Source organism: Paralichthys olivaceus, chromosome 20 (assembly GCF_024713975.1).
Source record: "Paralichthys olivaceus isolate ysfri-2021 chromosome 20, ASM2471397v2, whole genome shotgun sequence".
Classification (NCBI taxonomy): domain Eukaryota; kingdom Metazoa; phylum Chordata; class Actinopteri; order Pleuronectiformes; family Paralichthyidae; genus Paralichthys; species Paralichthys olivaceus.
This window is the reverse complement of record NC_091112.1, coordinates 14,108,846-14,136,069: the sequence shown is the minus strand read 5'-3', so window position 1 is coordinate 14,136,069 and position 27,224 is coordinate 14,108,846. Positions and strand designations below refer to the sequence as shown.

Sequence of the window (27,224 nt, the reverse complement as noted above, 5' to 3'; positions counted from 1 at the left end):
GGGAGACAGTTTAGTGGTTTTAGCCAATTAGAGAGGGAGAGCGGACAGATCCAGGATGCTACAAGACACCAGATGGACTGAAGAGAGCTGACGTCACTGTGGTAACAAAAGACAAAAAGAGGAGGAGAGAGTGAGGAAGAGGTGGAGACTGAGGCTAAGAATAGCCGTACAACCTCAGGCCAGCACAATCGGTCGGCCCTGCCTGCTATTTTTTACTTTACTACTGTGCCAGCCGGCACTCGTCTGACATTTCTCTTTCCTGTCCTTCTCCATCATTATCTCCAGTCAGTTGTACAGATTTTAAGGCCGACTTTGTCACATCCATGTTGATTCTCAAGCGAAACAAACCACTGCACTCAGCGACCTTTGGAAAAAGCTGCGTTTCCCAACCCACGCATAGCAGGTACAACTCAAACTGTCGTGTGCAGTGTTCAGTCGTAAATGTTGACGGCAGCTTCGAACAAAGGGAGTAACTCAATCAATACCGGTTAACACTTGAGATCAAACAGAAGACACTATAGTCCGTGTCGAGAGAACATGATTGAGTGGCGTGTGTCTGATCCCCACCTTCTTAAAGCTATTTCACTGACGTGGGTTAATCCTTGAGAGGCTCCACTGGGAATTCTCACGCACTCCTGGGGATGGATTTCAAGGACGGGCAAGACAGAAGTGGGATTTATACTTGAAGGTACAGGTGACGAGCAGCTGCAGGAATTACACATGCACGTGTGTGTGCACATGCATGCTCTCTACTTACCACAGTCGCATCAGGAAATGGTGCTCCATCACTTCAGGTAGAAACGGTCGGCTAAATAACTCACTTTCAGTCCCTCTGCAAAAAGGAAGAGAGAAAGAAAAACATCAGGATTATTCAAACTGCAAAAAACACTGATGAGCTATCATACTTCCCGAGATGCATTCAGTTCTGCTTCTCTTTCACATCCCTACAGTGCATGCATCCCTCTGTCATGGGAAAAGCACCCCTCCTCATAAGCTCGGACCTGTAAATGGGTCCCTGGCGGTGCCCGAAGATGCAGTGTGGCGGAACATGTGCAACTGTGCCCGTTGGTCCCGAAACAAGACGCTTTCCCGACTGGCTGGCTCATGCCACAGCTCCCCCGCTTGCAGCACTATAGCCTCCAGGCCCTGAAGGCACAAATGGAGGGACCATGCGAGCATATGATGGGAGGGGAGTGAGGGAACAGTGGAGAGAACCAAATTAGCAAATGGAAATAAAAAAAAAGAAAAAGGTTAAGAGTGAGGGATGGACAGAAATGAAGGGAGAGTAAAAATGGAGAGAAAGAGGTGGGGGATGAGTAAGAGGCTAACGGCTTAATTGAGTGTGTGCTGCGTCCAATTACCTCCTAAAGGTTTCAGAATGTGTGAAACCACAGAGACTTGAAAAAAATACAATGAGGTTCACAGAGAGAAAACCCTGAGTGCGTCACCTGACTTGTGCACGTGCTCTCCGAAAAGGAGAAGAAAAGGGGGAAAAAAGTGAGGGCATTGTGCTTTTACCCTTGCTAAAATGAGCTGAATGCTAAGTGCTAATTAGCTACACCACATTGGAGGATGCCACGGGGTTCCACGCACTTTATTACTCTTTCATTAGCATTAGCACTAGTCCAGTGATTGCTATTAGCTGTTAGCATTAGCTCCCTGGGCTTTCTTCTCGCCGTCGCTCTATGCCTCATTATCGCTAACGCAACCCCTCGGCGTGTGTTCCAGTCTTCATGGCAGCTCCTGCTCATGCACAGCGAATGCATTTACTGTCTGAACCCATGTGAGGAATCATTGACGAGACAACTGTTTGCATTTGATTCCCAAATGCCACGACGAGAGCCTTATTTCATTTCAGCGGCAAATCACCTGGGGCCTCATTTCTAACGATTGCGTAAGCATCTTTCAGACCAGAGTTTCAGACCAGAGACTTCTCGCGCAGACATTGAAATCTATAAAATCAAAATTCACTTGTACGTGAACTTTAACCCATGCGTACTAACATTTTGGAGACAGGATAGTGGCGAGGCAGATGTAAGGAGGTGTATCCACTTCATCATTATCATTACAACCAACAGTGTTATTTGTGTGCACAACATTCTTGTTCCATAAGAACCTTCAATTGAAATACAAATAAAACGACCTAAAGCAAATTATGGCAACATAGCATAAAATAACAGCAATAACTGATTAATAGTTTTTAATAATATCTTCTATAGTGAACCATCCCAGTACAAACACAAGTATGCACCTCTCTGGGTTCATTAGCCGACAGGTCTATGTGTGATATGATTAACACTGTATACTTTTCACTGTTCTTCTTAAAGCTCATTTTGTGAATAATATAATTCAGTTTTATTTTATAGATTAGGGATATTGAATTAAAAAATCCTGCCATTTTGGATGATTAAATCCCCTCACATTCTTTTTTGCCCTCACCTTTAAATCTGACAATTTTTTTTATTTCAGGCACTGTCCTCTCTGTCTTTTTCACTCTCACTCACTGCATTAACAGCAGCAGCAACACGTTAGCACTCCGTACACCAATTGCCTTTGTGTGCACGTATACTTTTATCATGAATCCAAAGCACTGTTTTATAAATGAGGCCCCTGGTAATTATCTCTCAAGTTGAATAGTCATGCCATGTGTGGCGGAGACAGGGGGGACATGGTCCATGATGATCACAAAGGGTTTTTTAATACGCATTTTATATCATGAGGTGCCGCATCCTTGCCGATCCTACACAGAGGATCTGTCGCTGTCGTTCGTCAAGCAGAGCGCGGCAGATGCTCTCAGAGGCTCTCATTGATTCGCCGGAAAGTGTGTTTGCAAGTGTGTGTTTTTGTGCATCTGTGTGTATGTGCTGGTGTGATGTGTTGCTAGCTAGCTGCAGAGATAATTAGAACACAACTCTTTTGCTGTCCCTGCAGGCCACTGATCCAGCTGCTTTCATCTAATATAGGTCAGCTGTGACAAAGCCCTCAGCATGGACACTGATCAGCCCTGCTAGCTCGCTCATACACAGAATATGCAGTCATACACTCACACACAGGGCGAGGCGTGCCCTCTAACATGTATGCTGCATGCAGAGACTTATGCAGGTAAATACATACCCCATATTAATGATTGCAGTCACAGCGGCTTCATCTGTCTACCAGTTTCCAGCTACTGCCAATGAACTCACACAAGCCAATCCCCAAATACACTGGGAAGTGCACATGAGCAACTAAGAGTCACAGAAAGAAGATTTTTCCCTGACAGGGTCGATGCAAATTCATTCACTCTGCTCCAAAATCAATGCTAGAATGGAAATTGTTCAGTTTTTAGTTCCGTAAGTATGTGTATCTAATACTGATTGCTGTACAGCTTGCATGAGTTTTCAGTCATTTGCGGTACCAGGATGTAAATGATGCAAGTAACACTAAATTGTGTTTTTTGCAACTTTTCACATGGTCTTTATTGAACTAATGGGGCAATAATTGGTCGAATTCTGTCCAAAGAATTCTGCTGTCTACTATATGAATTGCTATTTTAAATTATAAAGCACTAATATCATGTGATAATGATTTGAATTAAGTGTTCATAAATCGAGGCACCTCAAACAATGTCAATTCCAAACTGTAAGGATCTAAGTATATTTCAACAAATATTTTGTAGATGATACAGTATCATGTTACGTATTATTTTCTATAAGACTTGCAGTTATGCAGTTAGTAAATGGCTATTTCATCTAAAATCCCTGAAAACACGAGAGACTGAGGCAAGATTTTTAGACTGGTGCCTAGAAAACTTGTTCTTTTGTTTAGTTTTTCAGAGTTGTGCATTTCATCTTCTTTCACTATAGCAAATTTATTTGAACACTCTGTTCTTCCACAATAACCGTAGTGTCAAAGTACTCAACCTTTAAACTACCCAAAGGGTTACTGCTTAATGAACCCTAAATCCTAAAAATTCTCCCTTTAATGCACACTCATTCTCCGAAGCAACTTTTACGCACTTGCTCACAGGTCCTGAGGGTCACCTCACTCAGGATCCAAGGGCCAACACCTGATAGGATGCAAACTTCTGAGCTGCTGGGATAAAGAGGAACTGGGCAGGAGCAGAGAAAAGCAACCATTTTTTTTCTGCTTTTCTCTGTGCACTTGGCTCGGTTGCTCCTCCTATTTAAAAGGTCTCATTTATCAAGTGGTACCACCGATAGAAATACAACAACTGACGTGACTGCCTCACCTCCTCGGCTATTTCAATCCAACAATTGTATTAATGACCAACTCAACAGAACAGTGTCATTATGTTTGGTCTGCCGTACCACAGTGTCTTCACTTAATGGGGCAATAATTGGTGCAAATTAAGAAGTGAGCAGAAAGTGGCGTCGCCTTTGGGATGGCTTGATTGAGCGGCCTGCTGCATGTCGCATTGCGGGAGATATATGCATTCTCTTGACTCTAATCACCTCTTCGCTCCTTCATTCAGCCTCTCTTTAGTTTTTCCTCTCGACGCCTGCCCGGAGTTTGCAAAGCTAGCAAGTGAGGTCATGCAGGGCTTTAAACAACTGCGGCTATTTATGCAAATATAATCAATATTTGATAGTACCCTTCTCTACTGACTCGCTTTCTCTTACTTCCTCTCTCCATCTACCTCTCTAACAAGAGACTGCAGTAGGGGCATTAATTAGGGCCAGACATGCGCAAGGATTCCCCACAGGGCTGAGCAGCAAGGCCAGTTCAGACCAGGCCTGGAGAGGAACAGGTTTGACTCGGCCACTGCACCTCAGGAAACAACGAGAGACCACAGAGACGGCAGTTGCCACATAGCAATCTACAGAAACCATGCCCTTACATGAATACCGGTCACTTTAGTGGCCAATCTCTTGTACATGCCTGGAGTATGGATGGTGTAGCTGCATCAGTCATATCACTGGGCAGTCTTTGATAACACCCCACATCCCAGATCGCCAACAAAATATCAGGTATGCCAAGATAATCTGATAATCAACATATTGGCAAGTAAGAACCATTGTCTAACTTGTATTTATCCCTGTATTTATATCCAAATGTCATTTCTCTTTCATTTTTGTTTCTATGCATTTTAGCGCCCAAGGAAATATCACAAATAGAGCAATGCTTGCAAGCTTGTTCAGGCAGTCAAATCATGTGATGTGCCACACTCTCCACAGTCCTCCCATCTCTCCCTCTGCTTGTCAATGCTTCTGCTGCCGAGTATTAGTATCGCTTCCTCTCAATTTTAGCCCCTCCACCACCCACCACAGGGTTAAAGATATTTGTTCATCACTCCCCTTTATATCAATGTAATCAAATCAGGTAAAGTGATGAAGTCAAAGCCTTGATGACAAACTAAGTATCCTCAGCTGCTGCAATAAACATTTCAAACAGGAGTTGGCTCTCCTCTCTCTTCCCATTCCCCCTCTCCCTCAACTATCTCCCCAATTTTTCTCCGCTCACTCTAACCAGTCAAGGCAGATGGCCGTCCACATCAAGTCTGGTTCTGCTCGAGGTTTCTTCTTGTTAAAAGGGAGGGGTTTTCTGTCTCTCCATAGTCATCAAGTTGGGTTTCTCTATAGTATTCTAAGGTCTTTCAATTCATCATACTCTTAAATAGGAAGAATTAGGAAGATTCATCATAGCTTTCAGAAGCTGAGACAACATATAGTAATTTTAATGTATCAAATTATTCCTCCTGTGGACATAGCGAAGCAATGAGTGAGTATAAGTGCACAAAGGCAGCACCTGTAGTCTAAGCTGTATTTGAGAAATGTGATAAAAACTGGACAAAATACAAAGTTTATGTATTCATTACTCAAGTTATTTGTAAAGTGCATACTTTATTCTCAACTTTGGTGCAACTGCTAAACCCAGGGAGTGTAAAGGCTTAGTTCCGTTTGCAAACCGCTGTCCTACATTTAGCCCCCAGCACATATATTCTCAATAATTTCTTAGGGATTCCGCAGGATTAGGTTCAGACAAACCAAGCAACTTCCCCAAAACCGACCATTTCCAATTAGATCCTATTAACAGAACACTGACTTCATCTCTGCAAACACCCTATAGGGGATTTCCATCCGCTTAACAGAGAGGAAATAACGGTTGCAAGTATCCCTACTGCCCCATATGGCTGCTATGTTCTGATACTCGTTATTCCAGCGTACCATGAACTTGTGTGATAACCTCTGAATACCACCAACGCGTATATTTGATTAAAACTATCCAGAGTATCATGCCTATCACACATACTATACATAACTGCAAGGCGCATGCTAATAACGTCTCTAGGAGATCGTGAGCACTGTAAAGGCCCGTTGCAGCCTGCCTGCTGAACAGAGCTCGATTAAGCTGCGAGTAAGATGACAGCGCTTTAGAGACTGTGTGGGTCAGGTTTTTCTCTGAGAGAAGATAAAAAGAGATGAGGAGAGCAGAGAGCAAGGATAGGAGAGAAGGAATGCTGGCTTTTCCCTGGTGTTCTATTAAGCAGATGCACATGATGCCTTGGAGGAAATGTTATAAGAGTAAAGCAAGAACAGTAAATACTATAAGGGGTCGGTAACATGACAAGATAGTGGTGTATGATGCTAAAGACACCAAAATTGAAACGGTTCAATAGAAATGCAGTGATTACAACATTTTATAGCATTTGTTTTATAGCATTAGACACGTTTGGCACAACTGACCTTTCAGAGAACTGGAGATGTGTTTCACCATGCATTTTTTCTTTTTTATAAATTGCTCCACGGAAAAGACGTTGAATGACATGGCTGAGACAGACCAATGTTTTACAAAAACAATGGATGAAATGACAATGTCAAAACAATGTGACAGTGAACTAGTGATGAACTTTAATTATCATTCTCTTCTGCTATTTTGAAGCTGTACAGTGAGTCTTCTGGAAAAGAGAAGATAACTGAGGGTCCTTAATGTTTTCCTCTCTATCAACAATAACCAGCAGCATCAGAAAGTAGCAGACACAAGCAGCTCATGCTGACCATTTACAGTCCTTATGGTCTTTGCATGTATCTATATACTAGTCTCTACCCCAACATGTACACACATTAGTGAGGAAGTACACATTTACAAGATGTAGCCTATGGTTTGGCTCATATACTGTATTTAAAGATGATTGAGATGACAGCTCCCCAAAAGTGAAGCCAAAGCACCTTCATCTCTGCATGGCCTGTCTCAGCATGAGCACCTCACCTTGCCAGATGCAGACCTTGTTCTGTGAGACACTCAGACAAGGGTCTGGATGCAAAACACACACAACCTCATCTCTCTCTCTCCTTTAAGGTTTTTAAATTCCTCTCTGACTGCACACACATCAAATGAATGTACCTGCTCCAGGCTCGCCCGCGGACACACTGCACATTAGAGTCAGGTGCTTGTGATATGGTGATCTTAAGCTGGCACAGAAGTGCATGCATAGAGCAGAGGAGCGAAGCTGAGCTGAAAAAAGGAGGTGAAGGGAGAATAGGGCACAGGGATGCTTGAAAGGAAGGTAAAATAATGTGAGATGAACAGAAGGGGAAAGGTTGAGATGGGTGAAGGAAATGAAAAGCTTAAGCGGGAAAAAAACGGGACAAAAGTCCTTGCTCTGCTTCACTGGCTTTCATACAAGTGAACCATGTGTTATTGTAACATCTGTGCATGTGTGTGCAGGCTTGCATGTACTGCTGGAGTGTACGCATGTGCTCGTAAGAATGAATTTGTATGTGTGGGTGCACAGAAGCAGCTGCTTCCTGGACATCTATCTTTATGGGCACTCTCACATGCAGATATTCTCTGTGGTCAGGGCAAAACACTTAAGAGTCCAGCTCCCTCACCAGAGCTCACCATTTTTCTTTCCATTGCTTTCTCTCTCTCCTCCTCCTGCTTTTCATTTACTTCTTGTCCTCTACCCTTTCCCCATTTTCTCTAAATTGCTCTGCTCTCCTAGGACGAGAGAACGAGGATGATGAGGAGCCGCAGAGCAAAACAAGGCAGGACCATTTCGAAAAACAATGACCTGAAAACAAATTCGCTGAGTTCAACGTGGCCCCACATTGCCTCCCGTTACTCGTCACAAGCGGGCAATTTGGAGAATGACTAAAGTTATGATTAATTCATTCCACTGCTGCTGCTGGTGAACATAGCAGCAGAAATGATGCCCCGCAGCATCCAAACAATCAGGATCTCTCTCATTATTCTCAGTCAGACCCGCGAAAATATTTTGGGTATGCGTGGATGTTGGAACATATTCTAAATGTATGCACATGTGCAATTCTGCAATTGTGATCATTGGTAGATGTTCCTTCACCCGAAACCTGATGCCAAGCTTGTTAATGCAGTATGGATCATTAGACAAATATACTGACGGTGCACTGATTACAGAAATGAATGATGCATGCTGTTTTGCACTGTGTGTGTGTGTGTGCATGCAATTATGTGTGTGTTTGGATGCCCAACAGTGAGGTCATTTTGGGAGAGAGACAATCTCAAGGCAATGAATTGGATGTCCATTAGTGGCAGACTATTGGTAATACGACACAAGGGTTACAGCTATAGTTCGAGGCGTCATCCTAAACCACGTCATCAGCTGCCACTCAAGGTCACTGCAGGGTAGCATTGACTGCGTCTCAGATATAGCACCAATGAATAAATTACCTCACCCAAGCTTTTTTTTTCCTTTTTATTTGTCATCACAAAAAATAAAATTTGATGGGACATGGTCCAGGAAAGGATTTTGGTCCAGATGCAGTTAAAGGGTCTATAACATTTATTTTTTTCTTTCGCCACTTTCTTTAACATATCAAGATGGGGTATCTTCCAACACTTGCGACAATTTCTTAGGAAGAATCGCAGAGATGCTGATAGAAAAAAAATCACATACATTCATGGCATTGAGGTATGAGTGTGCAATTTGGTGCAGATTATCAGACCACATCCTTTTTCTATTATCGGAGCCAGACAGACGGCGTAGGATTGTTTGGCCTTGGCCGAGGTATGTGCTCTGCTGAGTGCCATTCTATTTACCGCTGCCCAAGGAGGTTATGTTTTCAGGAGGTTGTGTCTGTTTGTTGGTTGGTTTATGCATTAGCAGGAGTACAAAATACTACAAAACTACGAAGCCCAGTTTCTTCAATTGCTTTAAGTATCTTTTACGACAAACAAATACTTTTTTTTCTTTTGTATTTCTATTATTAGAATGTCAAGAAGGATTGTTTTTCCTTGGTGCAGGTCTGAGCTCTTCTGAGAGTTCCAATCATACAGATGGAAAGAAAATAAAATGAGCAAAATATGAGAATTTGAATTAATGCAGACTCATTTGTATTTTTTTAAACTTGTATTACATTATTATTATTATTATTATTATTATTATTTTGAACCTTGAACTTCTTATGGTGTGTGCACCTCTATCTCTGACACTTAAAGAGAAATTTCAGCGTTCAGCATTTACTCATCAACATTGTCATTTTCACCTTTCCACTGACTGTCAAACAAATACTCAAACTAACATTTCAACTGGGGACTAAAACTTCAGCTGCTTACAGTTCATTTATCTCTTCAATTTCATTCACTGACATTCTTTTTGAACTGCTTTCATCTTTCACACTTCCTCCCTGTACACACTGGACATTCCATTCCATTCAAACTTGAAATTAAATTTTCAAATGCTTTCAGCTATTGCACTTGAACTGATTTCAACTGCTTTTGGCTCTTACACTTCACACAACACCTGAAATGCTAAAAGTGTCACAGCTCAAATTAGAACTCCCATTAAACACCTCAGATACAAACATTTTAGGATGAATCTTTTTGGCTCATTTGTCTGGAACCTCCATGTTGGTTCAGTTTGTACCACATCCTCATGAGGACAGAACTACAGTAGCATATTGTAATACTATTCTATTACTTTCATACGTTTACAGCTCTCAATATATCATATATCATGATTTAGCTTACGTCTCTCTACCAAATCCTTACTGACAAATGGCATCATCAGTTTCCCATCTTTTAGTCCATGTGGACTTCAGCCAATCAGAAGAGCTGATTTCCACAGGAGGAGGGGAAAAGGATGTATCAGAGCAACATGTCGCAGTCCTGTCGAGGTCACGGATGATGTCATGATAAAGCAAGTCTCTTCAAGTGAAGTCATCAAAGCCTCATTATTCCTTTCACTCAGGTCCGTTCTAGCAAATTAGTTTCACCATTCAGGTGCGTGCGCGTGAATGTGCGTTTCAGTCTGATTTGTGCCATGAGTGCGTATGAGATGGCGTTTTCTGCGTGCACGTGAGTTTGTGCACTTGTGTGCAGGAGGAGCTAATTGGGTTTAAAATTCAGCCGCTCAGAGAAACACACAGCATTTGTGGTCAGACGCTGTTCCTGGAAGAGGACGCATCATCAAAAAGTGCAACATCAAACAGCCCCATTACAATTATGAGTAAAAGGGAGGCGGCCAAGAGGGGGAGGGAGGGAGGAGAGCCTCAAAACAAAAGAAGGAGATATATCTTTTCTTCCTCTACCTGCTGAGCTGTCCTCGTTATGTTTACATTTGATAAATCTTCTTCATTTGAGCGAGAGATAGAAGGGCAGAGAGAGAAATGATGATAAACAAACAGGAGAGGAGTTTATTTATCTTGAAATCGTCATCAGCCCACGCGCAGCAGCGGAACCAATGGGCGTAACATTGGTCACGGACTGGCTGCCTCCGCTGCGATTTGCATATTCTTGCATAATGCACACAGGCTTGTAGTTCTAATTAGAGTTTAACAATCATCAAAATTGATTGTTTGTGTATATTTTCTGGTTGGGAAATGGGACTCGATCTGAGCAGTGTGAGTGTGCACATGTGTGTGTGTGTGTGTGTGTGTGTGTATTTGCCTGTTTTGCAAAAACAAGTGATCCGGTGAACTTTCAGTTAGGGTGCGAGGAGAAAGTGCTCTCTCCCTCTCTTTCTCTCTCTCTCACGCAGGCACACACATACACACAGGTGCCATTTTGGGTTAATGTATTGCTTTTGCAGCTTCATCTTATCGTGAGCATGTAAAACACTCCATCTCATGGAGCTTTGCTAAAGGCCAGCACTGTCGCAGTGGCTCTGCGAGTCTCTAGGTAACTGCTGTGCATACATACACACCCACTTAACCTGTATGGATGCTCATTCAAGTAACCATGACGGCATGGAAACAAGAAACATCCAGAATGAGGCAGACGCACTGCCTCATTCATCAGATGGAGAAACCTCTCAATATCCTCTGATAATCAATATGTTTGTTGATGCATGTGTGAAAGGTAAATGCAGAACAGATGCTACTGTTGCTACTTCTACATGTTCTCTGATGTAAAACACTACTGCGACAAAAGTCACCTGAAGCAGCAGCTGAATTTAAACATCACTTTTCTGACACCATGTATTTTCACCTTAATTAGCAGGAAAAAAAATCAGCAAGGACCAGAATCGCACTGTAAATGTCACAAAGACACACACACTCAGCAGAGGGCGAAAGAAAGACAGACAGTGTGAGGTACAACTAGACACTAATTAGTGGATGCCAGCAAAGCGGTACTAAGAGTTTTGACAAAAAGTAATGTCATAATTCTGAATCTTCCTCTCTCTCTCTCCTCTTCCATCCCATCCCTCTCATTATTTGGCTGTCACGGTGTGTGTGTGTGTGTGTGCAGTGATTGTCAACATCAGACTGGCTGCTGTGGGCTGTGGTTGCCCCCGGCGATGAGCGACCACATCATTAGAGGGAGGTGAGGTGATTATCTTATTCCGTGTGACGAGTACTACATCCGTGACCAAAACACACTCTCTTGCATAATGACTGTCTTTACATCTGGGTCCATTATTCTGTCTGTTTTCAGACTTTCTGTCTCCCACCTGAATTTCTAACTTTTGCGTCCCTCATATCAAACCCACAACACGGCAATAGGCGGAAGAATGTGGAAAATGCCTCCTAGGTGATAATGTGCAGCGTGTGTACGATTAGAGGACACAAAAAGAGAGCAAAAAAGAGAGAAAGTGAAAAAGGCGTCACACAGCGTCACAGAGAACGGAACAATAATCACAAAAGCAGAGTGAAAAGAGGGATAACTAATTTTCTCTCCTGCCGAGACTCATCTACGGGTCGTGGAATTGCGCTATGTCGTCTTTTCGGCTTGGTTTGCAGCCCTTGAGCGAGACAGGGATTAGCTTAGAATTTGTTCTGTGAAGATCTTTGCCTCTCTGTGGTTGTGATCTAAAGGAATCAGTGCATTAACACTTGATGGAAAAGCTCTGTTGAGAGAGATGTGGCACAACAAAGAGAGGAAGGTGCGGGTAAAGCATCTCCTACAGGATACAAGCCTATTCAATAATAAAGATCTCACTAGTCAAACAAAAGGTGATTGTTACTCACATGTTACCTGGCAACAACTCGGAAAAGCAACACGACTCTTAAGTCCATTACGTCATGTTTGAGGGAGGAAGTTTTACGTAGATGAATTTGCTATGTAACCATTAAAACACTGAGGCGGACTGTTTACAGTTTGCATTTTTTCTGTTCTGACGCTGATGGATGTAAGAACCGGCTCCTACCTTGTTACTTAGTAACAGACGTTTTGCTGTTGCTTCTTCTGAATGTGTTTATAATTTCATTTCACATTACCTGTGTTTATTGCTCTTCTACTTTTATACAGTATGACATTGATTGCATTGTTGTACAAGAATGAAACATTTTAGCCAATAAAACATGAGCGGAATAAAGATGAAAAAAACACTGTCAAAAGCTGTGGTCCTCACTGTGGCTACCTGATAAGCAAAAGGAATGGTAGTGTCAAATTTAGTTTGTGTTTCAAATTCTTTTGTGTTATTTGCTTTTATGCAAATCATATGAGATTCATGACCTGGACAAGGCCGCTTTTTGACAAGCTCCACCCCAACGCTGAGCTTTGCGGCTAGAGACACGAAACAACAGCCTGGCTAAAGTTAAAGCATCAAATAAGACATTGCAACCAAACTGACTTCAAAGTGCGATCCGACCTACCTTAGATAACTTAAACTGTTTTTGAGAAAATACTATTTCATGTGTATTTCGACTTTTTAGTTTGGTTCATGAGACAGCGTTTATGACCTGTACTGCAGCCAGCCACCAAAGAACAATCTAAATGATTTGGCTTCACTTTTGGGGAGCTGTCATGTCGACCATATTCATATGAAGACTTTATCTGCAGGTAGGAAAACACTATGATGCTTTCAGTGGTTAAATCAATCTATTTCTAAGCAACTGAAATGTAACAACGAGCATTTGAAGCCAGCCGCTAACTGCTCAGCTTGCCTCTCGGACCACGAGCAGGTTATGGAAACGCGAGTCGGTGTGACGCGCACCAGAACTAGCAGGGTGCTGAAAACTTGAACGACTGTTTTGGCACTCACAGTCTCTTCCTGTGATGCTGTTTCTCATTATTTGCCGGTGTTAATCTTGAGATCAGCTCATTATACTGAGCAAGAACATCCACACACTGTCAGCAGCTCCTTGCGAGCAAGAGAAACAAGTATTCATGCACGGAGACACACATACACACACATCATGGAGCCGTTTCTTCGTCCATTACCCACTGAAAAGCCATAGATTTCCAATATGATGACATGTGGCATATCACTAATCAATTTTTCATACTTGGCAGCCTATGAATAAGCTGAAGGCCAAGAATTTTTTTATACAGCTATTCATGTTGGCCTGTCAAGCCACTGTGTGTGCTTGCGTGTGTGTGTAGCTGAAAGTGTGTCCACTCCACATTCACGAGGGTTTTTGTGAGGGTTTGATCTCTCCCCAAAAACACAAATAAATACAACATGTATGTTTGGCCACAGAAATCTGTCAGAGCTGATCTTTTTGCATGCCTGCTGTGTGCATCTGTGCATGATGCTGCTTATTTCAAATTCATACATTTCTTATTCGCTGGCGAAACGTCTTCGGAACACTCCAGGACAAAAATGACAGTGTATTCTTTAAACCATATACTTAAGAGGCATTTCACACGAGATGCAGCCGTGCATAACATTACTTTGGTTTTGCTTTGCTGCCCATCCCCACACACTCACTTCTCGTCCACTCACAGCACTCAGTCACATCCATATTGCATGAGAGTATTGCTGGGAACTAGTCACACAAACATGCAGACGAGCATGCATACAGTTTCGCACAAAATCACGTATTCTGCAACACACAGGCATCTAGCGCATATGCAGAATTCATGTGCACACGGCAACACTCATTATAAGGTATGAGTTCACAGGTTCACGTCTTGGAGCTCGCAGCCAAGATGGCACCCCTTCTTCTTCTTCTTGTAGTTTTATTAATTCATCAAGTGAAAGACATGCACCGCAAGCTCCACAAACCATAATTCACTATGTGCCATGCTAACAGCTGGAGTGTTTCTCAAATAGGTTATAGTTACATCTCCCCCACCGTCCTTTACATAACAACAAAGCCAGCAGCTCACTTGTCTTTGGTCCAAAGAGCAACAGCACAAGAGAGGAGCGCCACACACAGACGAGAGTCAGGGAGAGAAATTGCCTAAACTCTGCACGTTTCTGATCTTCATCAGCCAGCCAGAAACATGGAGGTTAAGTGCATGAAGCATATTACACAAAGTTTCTCAGAGTACATATAAAACTTATCCACTTCTCTGCCTTCCACTCTGTGGATGATTCACTTTCTCTCTCTGCTTATTTCTGCTGCCTCTCCTGCCCTGAGGTTGTGGGCTGTGAATGCCAGCAGAGAGAGTCCCGGTAGAAAGTGTGTAAACTCGACCTCTAACCCACCCTAGAGACATCCAGACCATCACATATGCATAATGAAGCCAGGGCAGCTGTATGGTTTCTTCATACACCTTGCACCATTCCTACTCTCATTCACATGCATTGAGAAGATTTAGTGTAGAAAAATGTATGCAGCATTCCTCCAATGGATGCCCTCTCTTAAATCTACAATCTCGAAAGCTGATGCCTGTGTCAGAAGTTTTTAAAAGACGCTCCTCCTCTGCTCATGCCTGATGCCTTTTTATCTGGCTCTTCTTTTATTATTATTCTAGCATCAGCGATTTCCTTTATTTCACCAGCACAAGTTTCAAGCTGAGACAGGGCTGCTCCTGATGAGGTGAGTTCATAGGAAATTTCACAACGGTCTCTCTCAAAGAGCAGGAGCTTGATGAAACGAGAATCCGTCTCACATTTGGTTAGCGCGCTCTGCAGTTCCAGTCTGTTCACCTGGAAAAGTATGAGACATTGGGAGAGAGTCAAAAGGGAGAGGAAATCCTAAAATGTCATCCAACTGGATGCTTTCAAACACTATGGACTACTGTGTAATCCAATGAGCCACATCTCATCTTATCTGCCACTCGAAGGTATTTCTGTACAAGCCTGGTCACAATCTCTCCTGGAGAGTTCACCTCAGGAATTAATGTCTCTTTCACTGCAGCATCTGTGGTAATGTATTAGCCTCTCTTCACTCTCTTAAGTAGTTTCCTGAGTTTATAGCTCCTCTGTCAAAAGACCAAAGATTCTGCTTGATCCAAATAACAGTACACAATGTTGTGGCCACAGGAGAGCCAGTGTTTTCAATCTCGAGATGCTGTATAAGCTCTCACATCATTCTATAAAGGTGGAATTGAAACAGACAAGGCGTCTTAAGGGAAACTGGGTGCGCAAAAAAGTAAATTACAACACTTGGAATACGTTATGTATGTTTTGCAGGTGTGTACTTTTTGCTTTTAAAGTGCTGTGCATCCCTGCTTTCATCTTACATCTCTTGAATTAAGCATGGTAATGGCTTCACTGTGTCATCCTAATGTGCAGTATGGATTTTGAGCGATGAATATGTAAATCAGAGGCTCTTCACCTGCACAGATGTACAAATACTGGTTTCGATTTTTCTTTTTTAGGCTCCTACACGTAAAATGGATGAACACATTGCCCAGTAGGTAAACAACAGGCCAAAACACAGAAACAAGGGATATGCATGCTGATGACAATCCACTGAATGAAAGAGATAATGAAGTAATCATTCAGATCAGCTATGGTCCAATCACACATTAGGATAAGTAACTGGTGACGTGTATGATGAGTGGTCTCTTTTTCGGCATTTACAAACCTAAAAAAAAAAATTAAAGTGTGAAGAATGAATTAAACACTGTGTTTATCCTCTAATTTAAGCTCCAGTGTTAACATGCCTGGATAAGTATCTACAATAGCAACTGTGAAGGCCTTTTACTTCCAACAGGGCTAATGAGCACCATCATCAACTACGTGGGTTTGCTTGATTACAGATTATGTTTTAAAAGAGGGGGCATTCCTGACAGCACTTCCAGTGTGGGATGTTTTCTTAATGCATGGAAGTCTTTGAACACCACTGCATGTTTCCATAGACTTAATGAAGCCAATATGAGCTACATAAATGAAATAGCAGAATGAAAAAAAAAAATAGATAAAGATGAATAAACCTCACAGCAGCGGCAGCGACAAAAACAAAACACGACGTTAACACTGTAGTTGTTTACTGAGTTGCTCTCCTCTGCACAGTGACGCACAACAATGAGACGTTTGCTTCACACACCTGTCAGCAACAAAACAGGTGAATGGGAATATGAATGTAAATATACTGTTATTCATTGCTGTCTTTTTCTATTTCTGATGTCACGCTCGAGAAAAAACAAACATTTTGTTTTTGTATCTGTATGGAAATACTCCCTCAATAAAGACAATCTTGATCTTGAATGTGCCTCTATGAGTCATGTGCCAGTTCTCCAGAATCTGCTCTACATCCAAAATCCCTGCTGCTTCTTCCACTCAAATATTACCAGTCACACTGTGAGTTTTTAACAGGGATCATCAAACACAGCAGAAAGGTGGAGCACACAGGCCACAGCAGAATTGGATCCTCTGTCTGTGTATTTTAGCATTGAGCATTTGGCCAGATGTAGCATGCACCTGTTGGTTAAACAAAACGCCAAGTGTGTTTGAGCTGAGACACTTAGTTGCTGGTTGGTGCATCAAATCAGCAGCGTCTTCTATTCTGCTGTTGCTGATTTGTTTCTTTTCGAGTGTTGAGTTCTCACAAGGTTAATCATAACTACTTGATGTGACTTTAACTTTGACGCAATAGCAACAGCCACAGCTAATAAAGTCTGCACACAGCAAACAATGTTAGACAAAATCATTGCCTGTGTTTGTCTCCTTTAGTTGTCTCCTGATAGTTGAATCTGTTAATGTTATACGAGGGAGGTAGAGCTTGGCAAACAGTCAGTGCTTGAGTCAAAATTGTCATGGCTGTTGCAATCATATAAGCGATGCTGATGGCTCTTACAGAATCTGTCAGGATGATGCTGAAGTGACGCTGAAGAGAACCTTTTCTGTAAAGCTCCAGGAGGTGCACTCTTCTCTTCACATCGGGTACCTGGCAACAAAAATGCTGTGGCATCGTGGTGTTAAATGTGTGCTGGTAAAGGTAAGCTCAGCACAGAAATGATTGCCCCCCCATCCTCATGATGCCAGTGGTGCATGCATAAGTGCATACATGAATACCTGGTATAAATAATGGTCCCAGTTTGGGAGTTTGAAAATATGGCCACCTGAATACAAAGTAAGAAGCAGGAAAGTTGATATGCAAGATGAATAGTCCCCAGATTCCATTAAAATGATGCGAAGAGTTGTGTCAAATGGATGACAGGGATCTGATGGTCTCATCTGACTGAGATTGGATCAATACCTCTATGTATCAACACATGTCATTTATGAGCATCATGTATTGAATTTCCAATTTCCTAATTTAAAAATACTTATGTGTCCAAACATAGACATATGCCAGTTTGGTACATCACCCAAGCCAAATGGTGAGTGAAACTATTATGCTCCTGTGTTCGAATGTAAGTGGCGGCTGGAGTCACACATGGATGGTCACAGTGACACACACACAAATATCCAGTGACATACTCATAGTCTCTAATTAGCACGACACTTTGTTGTAAAGGGCAAAGCTGTCTGCTGCCTTTTGGGCATGACACCTTCCGGTCATCGGGGGGGGGGTGAGAGAGAGAGAGAGATTTCATCACACACACAAACACTACAACAGTGGACAGAGAACTCAGAATGACACTGCAATACTGTGTGTAACAGTGTGTGTGTGTGTGTGTGTGTGAGAACCTTTGTCCGTGTGTGTGTGTGTGTGAGTCAGAGCTGTGAGGTGGGTTGAAACATATCGGACAATACAGAGCAAAATGAAAATTGATTCAACTACAATGTACTCTTTACTCATGGTTTTCTCTCCTTCTCAGACCATTTCATTTTATTATTCTCTCCCTCTCATTTGATGCTGCAGAAACTCGACCAAAGCCTGTGACTCCTGCCACCGGGAGTGGCTTAGTAATAGAACAAAGAGAAATCAAGCAATTGATGGGGAGTGTGTTTAGAGAAACACATGGAAACTTAAATCTTAATGTTATGTATCCTTTCAAGACTTCATTTTTAAATCCTTATACATGCGTAAACAGGAACGTGTTGCAATGCAAACAGAAAATCCTTAGCATATTAGCTGTGTGAAAATCTGAAACCCATTTCACACAGGGATTTTTGAGTAACCAATGTGACCCATTACAACTACTGCCTATAAGATCCATTCTAATGATGTCATTTGCAAGAGCTTACATCATCATGAAGAATATAAGCATAAATCCACTATTTTAAAGATAGTTAAAAATGCCCGGATCTGTCAGACTATCTGTATCAGCTCCACCCCTCAACAAAATTGAATGAAAATCAGTTACGCAGTGCTTGAGTAATCCTGCTAACTGACAAGCCAACACAGATTTCGGCAAATTTCTGCTAATAGAAAAGTAATAACTCTAGTCCCTGTCATCTAACAATTGAACTGGTAGACAGAGGCACTCTGCTGTCACAGTGGGGGCTTGAAGATAAGAGCAGTAATGTAGCTTTACACAGATGCAACACGTCACAGCAGCTTGACAAAGTGATGCTGTGGTAAATAAAGAGCCGTGCAAGAATACTGCATGAAATATTCTGCATAATGAAGCAGCACTTTGGTTAATCTGAGCAGATATCTCCACAGTCTGATGACTGCTCTGATCCTTGTTTCAGGTGTGGTAGGTGAACTGAAGTACGAAGATAAGGGACATGGATGAGGGACACTGAGAAACATTCTGTTTCAGTTAGTCCCATTTGACACACACTCAATATGTTGTAATAATCAAGAAAACAAAATTAATGGAAGGGATTCAAACACACACACGCGAAAGTATCGACACCTAACATACTAAGGATTATTGTTAGCCATGAATCTGCTATTTTTTTAGTCTCATGTTTATCATAGTGTCTTTCAAATGTCAAGTGCATTATGGAAAAATCCCCATTCCCCACATTTCCTGAAGCCAGAATTTAATGAAAGTGCTTGTTGTGTCAGACCGAAACTTGTTTATAATCAGTTTTCCATAAAGGAGATTGTGAAAACCAACAAATTATATAAAAAAGAAGCAAATGATTCTTGCTGTTTTGGGTGTGTGCCCTCATGGTTTAATGCACTTATTATAATTTGCTTTGAATATAAAAGTCAGCTAAATGATATGTAATGTCATGTAAAATATTCACATTTAAGTGCTGTAGCAGTGAGTCACCTCGATCTGTGTCTCTTTACCGCTGTGGATACTTGAATTTAAAGGGACTGGAACTGGGAAGTCCTTGAAATGTCCTTGAATCTATTGTCTAAGACTGTGAAGGAACCCTGACAAACTGAGGATAGCTTGAAAATGAAATTGAAACTGATATCAGACAGATAGAAAACCAGGATGAGAGGAGAGAAAACACTGGGAGTCAGGATGATCCCTCTGGCAACAAAGACGGCTTTAAAAGTGAGGTAACACTCTGTGGTGCTCTCTCTCTTGCATCTTTAACTTTTGCAACTTGTTTATTTCATCTGTCACTCAGCCGACTTATTTTGTGTCTCTTCTAATAGAAAACCAGTGGGGGGGGCCTTTGTTTCATTGCAACTGGGGAATTACTCTCCAGTAACCTCAGCTCGATTGCTTTTATCTAAGCGTGATCAAGTCAAACAACCCTGCGTCCTCCCATTCAACCAATCTATTCATTAGATAATTAAAATAAATGGCCACTTAGACAAATCAATTCGATGAAGACTGCTGCAACACCACAGTACAGCACTCTCCCCGAGTATCAAGGCCTGTAGCAGTGAGGCTGACAGAGGGTTGACTGGACCCAGAGTGAATGAGCTCTTCCTGGGTCAACATACTGACTCTCCTTTCTTTGATTCCTGGAAGCCTGGAGTTATTTATTTATTTATATTTTTGCATTATTTAATTATTAATATGTTTTTTATTGGTAAAATACATCTAAGGTTAATCTGGATGTGACACAAACACACACACACGCACACTCACACTCACAGAGAGAAGGGATAATATGCAGTAATAAAAAAAAAAATACAAACCAGACTATGAACTGTATCTCAGGCTTCTGTCAACAAACAGGCAGTGATTTGACAGAGCTACAACCAATGAATTATTCTGTTTAAAGTACTCTTTTATTATGCTGTTGGAAGCATTTGTGTAGCCAGGAAGCAGAAATCTGTGTGTGCGTTTGTTCAAATTTAATCGGTGCAACAATACAACTCAATTCAATTCAGTGCATAACAGTCCTAAACTTTCAAATCCAGACACTGAACAAAAGGTTGTATGTTGGTGTTAACTGTAGAAAATGTATTAAGCTAAATGAACAATAGTTCATTCACTCAGCGTTGAAGAAAGGGAGATATGTTTCTATAGTCTATCATCTAGCATTAGAATAATGTGCATCACTGGATGCCGCTCACTATTGTCCTATATGTGACTTGAGTCTGACCGAATTGCCTCGGGCCATGGAAGGTTTGATTCTGGTCCCCAAGGAAAAAATATTCTGCATTAAAAAAAACACCAAAAAAAGGAATAGCATGTCAATAATCAGCAATTGTGTAATTATTATTTGGACTTCGGATCATACCACCAACAACCACAAGATGTGTTTGCAAGTTTTCAACTGAAGAGCTCATGTTAAAGTTCAAGCTGGGCGTCCAACTTCACAACTTTGAGCGAAGTACATGTGATGGAACCGGATGTGACATCAGTCTGTCTGACACCCCACTCCATCCAGTCACATTACCACAGCGGGTGGGAATAGGCTCGGTGGGTCTCAGCGGTCTCTATCTGTCTCTTACTGTCTCTCTCCATCAGTCGCACCTTTTTGTTTCTTCCTCTTTACCTTCTCTCTAGCTGACAAACACAAAAGCGACTAAAGCCTGAGGAGAGATACACTCAACTTCTGGTGAATGCAGAACAGATGGACGATGATGACTAAGGGTCTTCTTCGGGTTTAGCGGTGGATTTTTTGTCGAGCCTGTGTGATCCACCAGTGTGATCAGCTGTCATTAACATTGTGAATTGGCTTTACTCACAGGTCACAGCTGCAATATGACAAACAATGCCTGGTGCATGGGATGGAGCTTCCCCATCTTCCAATTCTTTAAATTACTGTATTCTATAGGAAGTAGAAAGACATATTGTATCGACGTTAGTGTAATCTCATTGGCTTGTAGGAGGGTTATAATGAAATATTATAAAGCGTGAAAAGGCTCATTTATGTTCAGTGATGAGATATGTGCAGAAACACACAGATCCCTCTGTCTGTACTCTGCATTTGTGCATGCCTCCTGAAAGCCTAAGGATATAGATGAAACAGATTAAATAGAGAAGTACCACCAGAAATTGTGGGGGGGGGGGGGGGCAGTGGAGCAAATGGTTCAAGCTAGACAACCATAACACACGAGGACAGAATTTCTTTTTGAGCAGAAAGTTTGCGTTCTTAAGAAACTCTGAGCATTTATCTGATGTAGCTTTTCTCGGGTACAGGGACAGAGGCAAACAGTCTATTTCTGACTGTTTGAGGTGCTGTAAGAGGTGCCCTATCCCAACATCCTCCAGAGTCGCCACATATATTGTCGTCAGAAACTCTGTACACAAAGGACATGTGGGAAATATGTGGGCAGCAATGGCTACATCCTTCGAAACAAACGTATCTCTTTTTGTAAGTAAAGGCAGCATAAATGAGCCGTGAAGATTGTCACCAAAATGTTTGCATGTTGCATAATACACAGATGAAATAATTGGACAAAAGGTAATGCAGAGCTTAAAAAATGCATTGTGTGATTTGGTCTAAATTATCTGTCAATGGCGCCAGAGCGAAAATCAGGAGGTTTTCTCTGTTGCTACACTGCAGACCTTGGTCCAGATAAGAGAATAGTTTGTTTTCCCAACTACGCAAACAGGCAAAACCAGTGCACACATTTTAAAACACACGTGTGCATACACGTGCACACAGACAAATAAAATACAGGCATCAACACACATATTCACATCATGCACATTGTAGATAGGCAAGGCACAGAGCACTGGATCTGCTCTCACTCCGTCCAAACTGTAGCAGGGGAGTTTTATCAGGCAGAGATTGGTAATAAAACTTTCCCTTATTCAATGGAGTCTGTGAGAGTGCTAGTATGAGTGTACTATTTGCTGCCCTCAGCGGTGTGTGAGAGCTGATTTGTAGCAGTAATATCGACAGGGAAGGCCTTGGTATAAGATCTTTCCTTCAGGGAGCCCTCCAACCCTTTTTGTGCCAGTGCAGACATTCAAACAAAAACTTACAAACAACACCTTGGTTTGTATTACCATACTGAGGACATGCCCTCAACGGCATTCAATCTCTAACATCCACCCATCCATTGTCTTCCAGCTTCACGTTGCGTTGGTAGCTGGCCTATTATGGTATACTCTCCACCTTGTGCCCAACTTTACTTTGAGAAAAATCAAGGCTGCCAGATATTGCTGACTTTTCAGCTGGAGAACCAGAGAGTTCAAGCTGAAGGAAGCTATTGTAATTTAAGTGTGGTTGCACAATCCAATTTCATACATTTACCGGAGAAAGAAGTTTAGCTTTATCAGCTGGCTAGCCTATTATCAGTTAGCTCAACAGAGACAGCAATTGACCAACTAGCCTTGAGAGTTGTCACAAATACTAGAAATATTTTGATGACAAAATGTGGTAGCAGTGGTTTATTTTTATTTTTCTGGGTTGTATACCAATTCTTAACTTAATGTTACAAACCAACAACACAGACACTCCACACAGGGTAGCACAGGGGCATCAACTGTTCCACACCTCCCTGGTTTAGCCTTGAAACACTGAATGGAACACGAGACACAAAGGAAACTGACAAGCAGACAGGGAGACATCTTTGGCGGTAACACTTTGTAAATCAAAGGTAGCTCGCAGGCTGATGCACTCTCTCCTTTGCAGTTGTCCGCACATCTCTCACACCCTGTTCCTCTCCTGACACATTGGCCAATTAAACTTCTAAACTCTGATACTCAGACTGACTGCTTCTGGAGTACCTGGGGTATTCTTCAGTGTGTGTGTGTGTGTGTGTGTGTGTGCATGCTCAGGATATACTGTCCTGGCATCTTTCTGTCAGGCAATAGAGGAATTCTTGGTCGCCTCAGAAACTTCAGAACTTTTAAAAGGCATGAGACAGCAAAAAACAGCCCACTGCCCTTCCCCTCCCTCCATCACTGTGCAGTAACAGAGACCTAAAAGAAGGCTTTTCATATGCTCAGTCTTTGTCTTCAGTCCTCTTTGTAGTCACTTTAACTGTTTGATGTCCTCATACCAAGTCTTATCCATGAAGCTAAGCCAATCTACAGACAAAAAAATAAAACAATTCTTGTGAAGCCATGTGGCCCATCCTCAACCACAATTAGGCCGGGGAATGGAAGGAAAAGGCACCCACAACTAAGTGGAGTAAACAAGTCCAAGTTCCAAGTGGTCAATCACAAAATGTTTGGGACATTTGAGCAACAAATCCTCTAAACATTCAAGAAAATATAATTTTTCCAGCAATATTTCTCTCATTATCAGAATTTTACACGCACAACAGCACTTCCACAGGGGGCACACACTCAATCATGATTTCAATTGCTCATTTTGCAGAAGTGACGGTGAAATAATCGTATGATTTCCACGTGGCCAGCTAAGGCTGATTGACTGACCAGGCTATTTTCTTTTCAGATGAAGAAAAAGGCCAGAAGATCTCTGATGGTGTCCACACTTTAGAAATACTCAAAGATTCAGTCCATACGAAAAAAAAAAATCCAATTCAGTGCAGAGCCACAAAAGATTGACATTAAATGATTGTCACACACTGGCCGAGCACTTCTGCGTGTCTTTATCTGAATCGTGCTGAACACCTCCAGCGGCTGTATCTGCTGCTTTACTGAATTAAAATATGCATGTGTGCGTGTGTGATCGGATGAGTCCACACATCCACGCAGGATTATAGAAACACTGGATTATTTCCTTTGCGTCTTGAAGAAGCTAAATCCTTAAATGAACAGTCAAGGAGAGGACAGCAGCTTGAAAAGTCCTGTGAGTCATCCAAAGTGTTTTCTAGTAATAAAGTTACAACCTACGTATTTCAGAAAAAAGACGCACTGGCAGATGAATCAGCTTTTAAAAAGATGTGTGTGTGTGTGTGTGGGGAGGCAGTGAACAGAAGAAAAAGCTGACTGAAAGACGTCTGAGGGCAGCAGCCTGTTAGACTGTTGATAAAGGAAATGCCTTCTTTATAACACAAGAGCAACACAACATCAAGCCTTGGCTCTCCCTCTCTCTTCGTCATCTCGCAGTGGCTTCCTCTCTCCTTCTCCCTTTCTGCTCGACATCTGTCACTTAGCGAGAATGCCAATGGCAAAGACGAAGAAGCAAAAAAGATGAAGAGAGAGATGAGGGCTGCAGAAACATGTGAGTAGAGAGGGAAAAGGGAAGGATACTCCCATCCAAGAAACTACAAAAAGATGGAGGGATAAATGGATGGATGAAAACAATAAAGCAACAAGCTGCCAAAAAGTAAATACCTGAATAAAGATGGCATTGAAAGGGGAGGAGGAATATTGAAAGACGTAAGGCGTGATGTGTGTGTGTGTGTGTGTGGGTGGGGGGGTCTGGCAAGCCATGCTTTTGGCCTTCACTGGGGAGCTGATAAATCCACAGCCGTTTGACTCCTGCCAGACGCCACCCCGCACACAAACACACGCTCTACACACACTCCATCTCCATCTGTTTGACTTGTGCCAGTTGTACCCTTTCAATTGCCCAGCATGCATATCTCTCTGACAGAAATAAGCCTTTTCAATTGTGCAAAAAAAGAAAAACTTAAAAATACAGATAGAGACATTAGTAAGAGACGAGGATGTAACTTATACAAATAAGCAACCTGTTTAGTGGAGGTTACCTCATTATCCGCATATTCAAAGCACGATAATCGTCGTTTAGACTGTGCTTTCAGTAATTGATTTTATTTCCCAGGCTGTTTCCTGAATGTGTTTCCAATCAGTCACTGCTGTAAAATCAAAATATAAATTTTAGTTTGGGATATTCCTTTGATTTTAATGGCTGTCAAGTAATATGAACAAACTGTATTTGTCCTTGTCAGGATTTTTCATTCTCAAATCCGTGCATAAGCACACAGCACAAGTGCAATTAGGGCTTGCAGTGAAGAAAAAGGCCAACCGAGAGCATCATTACAGCTGGAAACATGAAAAACTTGATGACTTTCAAAGACAAATGATCTTGGATAACGTTAACGCTCTTTGGCAGAGATTGGGTACCCAAATTGCAAATCATATTCATGGATGAGGTCATGGAATTAAATTTACTTCACAAATGGCAACAAATTATCAGGTTTCATTAAAAGTCACTAAAACAAACTGTGGATCAAGAAACAGCCAACTGGCTAAATGCCTAACAAGATGTTTTTCTCTTGTCTTATGTCATTTGTCCTGGATGTTATAGCAGAGATGGGCAAAGCCACAGGTAAAATGGACATGACACAATTGACAAGTCAATAAAAGATGAGAATTATTGGGACTAAATAAAAGTGTAATTATTGCTGTACCAATTAGTCAGCTGAGGCTTGATGTTTATTCTGTCAACTGCTGGCATGTACTGCAGTGTATACATGGCCTCATTATAGGCTACATATGTTATTAGGATGTATGATGAAAGGCTGTTGTACCTGCGAGATCAGCTCCCTGGTAACAGGCGTATGCTGTGCTGTCAATCAAATGGGAATGCTGTCACCCATTGAAACTCTGGATAAGGAATGAATAAATGTAGTAAGTGGGGGAGGGGGAGGAAGAGAAGACCTGTAACAGTAAGTCCAGATTCATCAGTGACCGGTTGGTGTTTGTGAAATCCGATGCAACTAAGCAGCCCGCCTGAGGCAAAACCCTCAAAGAACCATAAAGGTTTGATACGTAAAGACCAATCCTGCAGATCAGAATGGTCACCACACAGACTCCCAAAATTCACTTTGACATTGCTTCCAATCCCGGAAACAGCTTTTGGTGAGTTTCTGCAAGACTGAAAAGTAAACAGCTGTTAAAGCAAATGTTGGCTATGCAGCAGTAGCAAAACACTTACATAAAGGCCCTTTAAATTCCCTCAAAATCACACACAGGCTCAGACCCATCTATCACGTGCAGAGATGAGAGTTAATTGCTGTGAGCTGGATAGGCTTCTGTAATAGTTATCTCAGCCCTCAGGTGAGTCATGGCCACTACATTGCATTACACAGACTGCTGAGAACAGCAGAAATCCAAAGACACAACGTCCAGTGTGGCCTCCAACATAAACCTCCATAAATCCTTTTTTGGTCATTAAGATATTCCTTGGAGTATATGGGCTAAAGCGGCACAGCTCCTCAGTTGTTTCTGTGCGGAGTTCGGGAGTGCTGATTAACACGCGCTGGTTTCCATTCTGCTGACTCCTTCAGGGACCGGGCTCCTCTCCCCGCCTCGTTTAAATAGGAGGGCAGATAAAGGGCTCCACTTGGTCAAACAGTGCCAAAGAGTGTGAGATGGGCTAATGAGAACTGCATGGCCCAGACTTCCAGAGTGGTGTGTGTGTGTGTGTTTGTGTGTGTGTGTGTGTGCGTGTGTGTGAGAGAAAGAGAGAGAGAAAATCCTTATATTTTGGCTAGTTTACAGCTGAGCCTGTAAAATTAATAGAGCAGCGAGGAACCGCTGAACTTAAAAACAAATCACTCACGCACAGATGTAAAAAAACAAAGCAGTGTTTGCAT

At 42.0% G+C, this 27,224-nt stretch overlaps 1 protein-coding gene across 4 annotated transcripts in view; it reads right to left on the bottom strand.

Annotated features, from left to right (window-relative positions):
- Positions 1–27,224, bottom strand: part of dlgap3 (discs, large (Drosophila) homolog-associated protein 3) — a 118,878-nt gene that overhangs the window by 62,796 nt on the left and 28,858 nt on the right. The window contains exons 2-4 of one of the 4 annotated variants that reach the window (XM_069516967.1): positions 1,002–1,146; positions 758–832; positions 568–635 (exon numbers count right to left, since the gene is read on the bottom strand). The gene's annotated coding sequence lies outside the window, so the exon portion shown is untranslated. The remainder of the gene's footprint in view (positions 1–567; positions 636–757; positions 833–1,001; positions 1,147–27,224) is intronic. The other 3 variants (XM_069516966.1, XM_069516965.1, XM_069516964.1) reach the window with 3 other exon arrangements.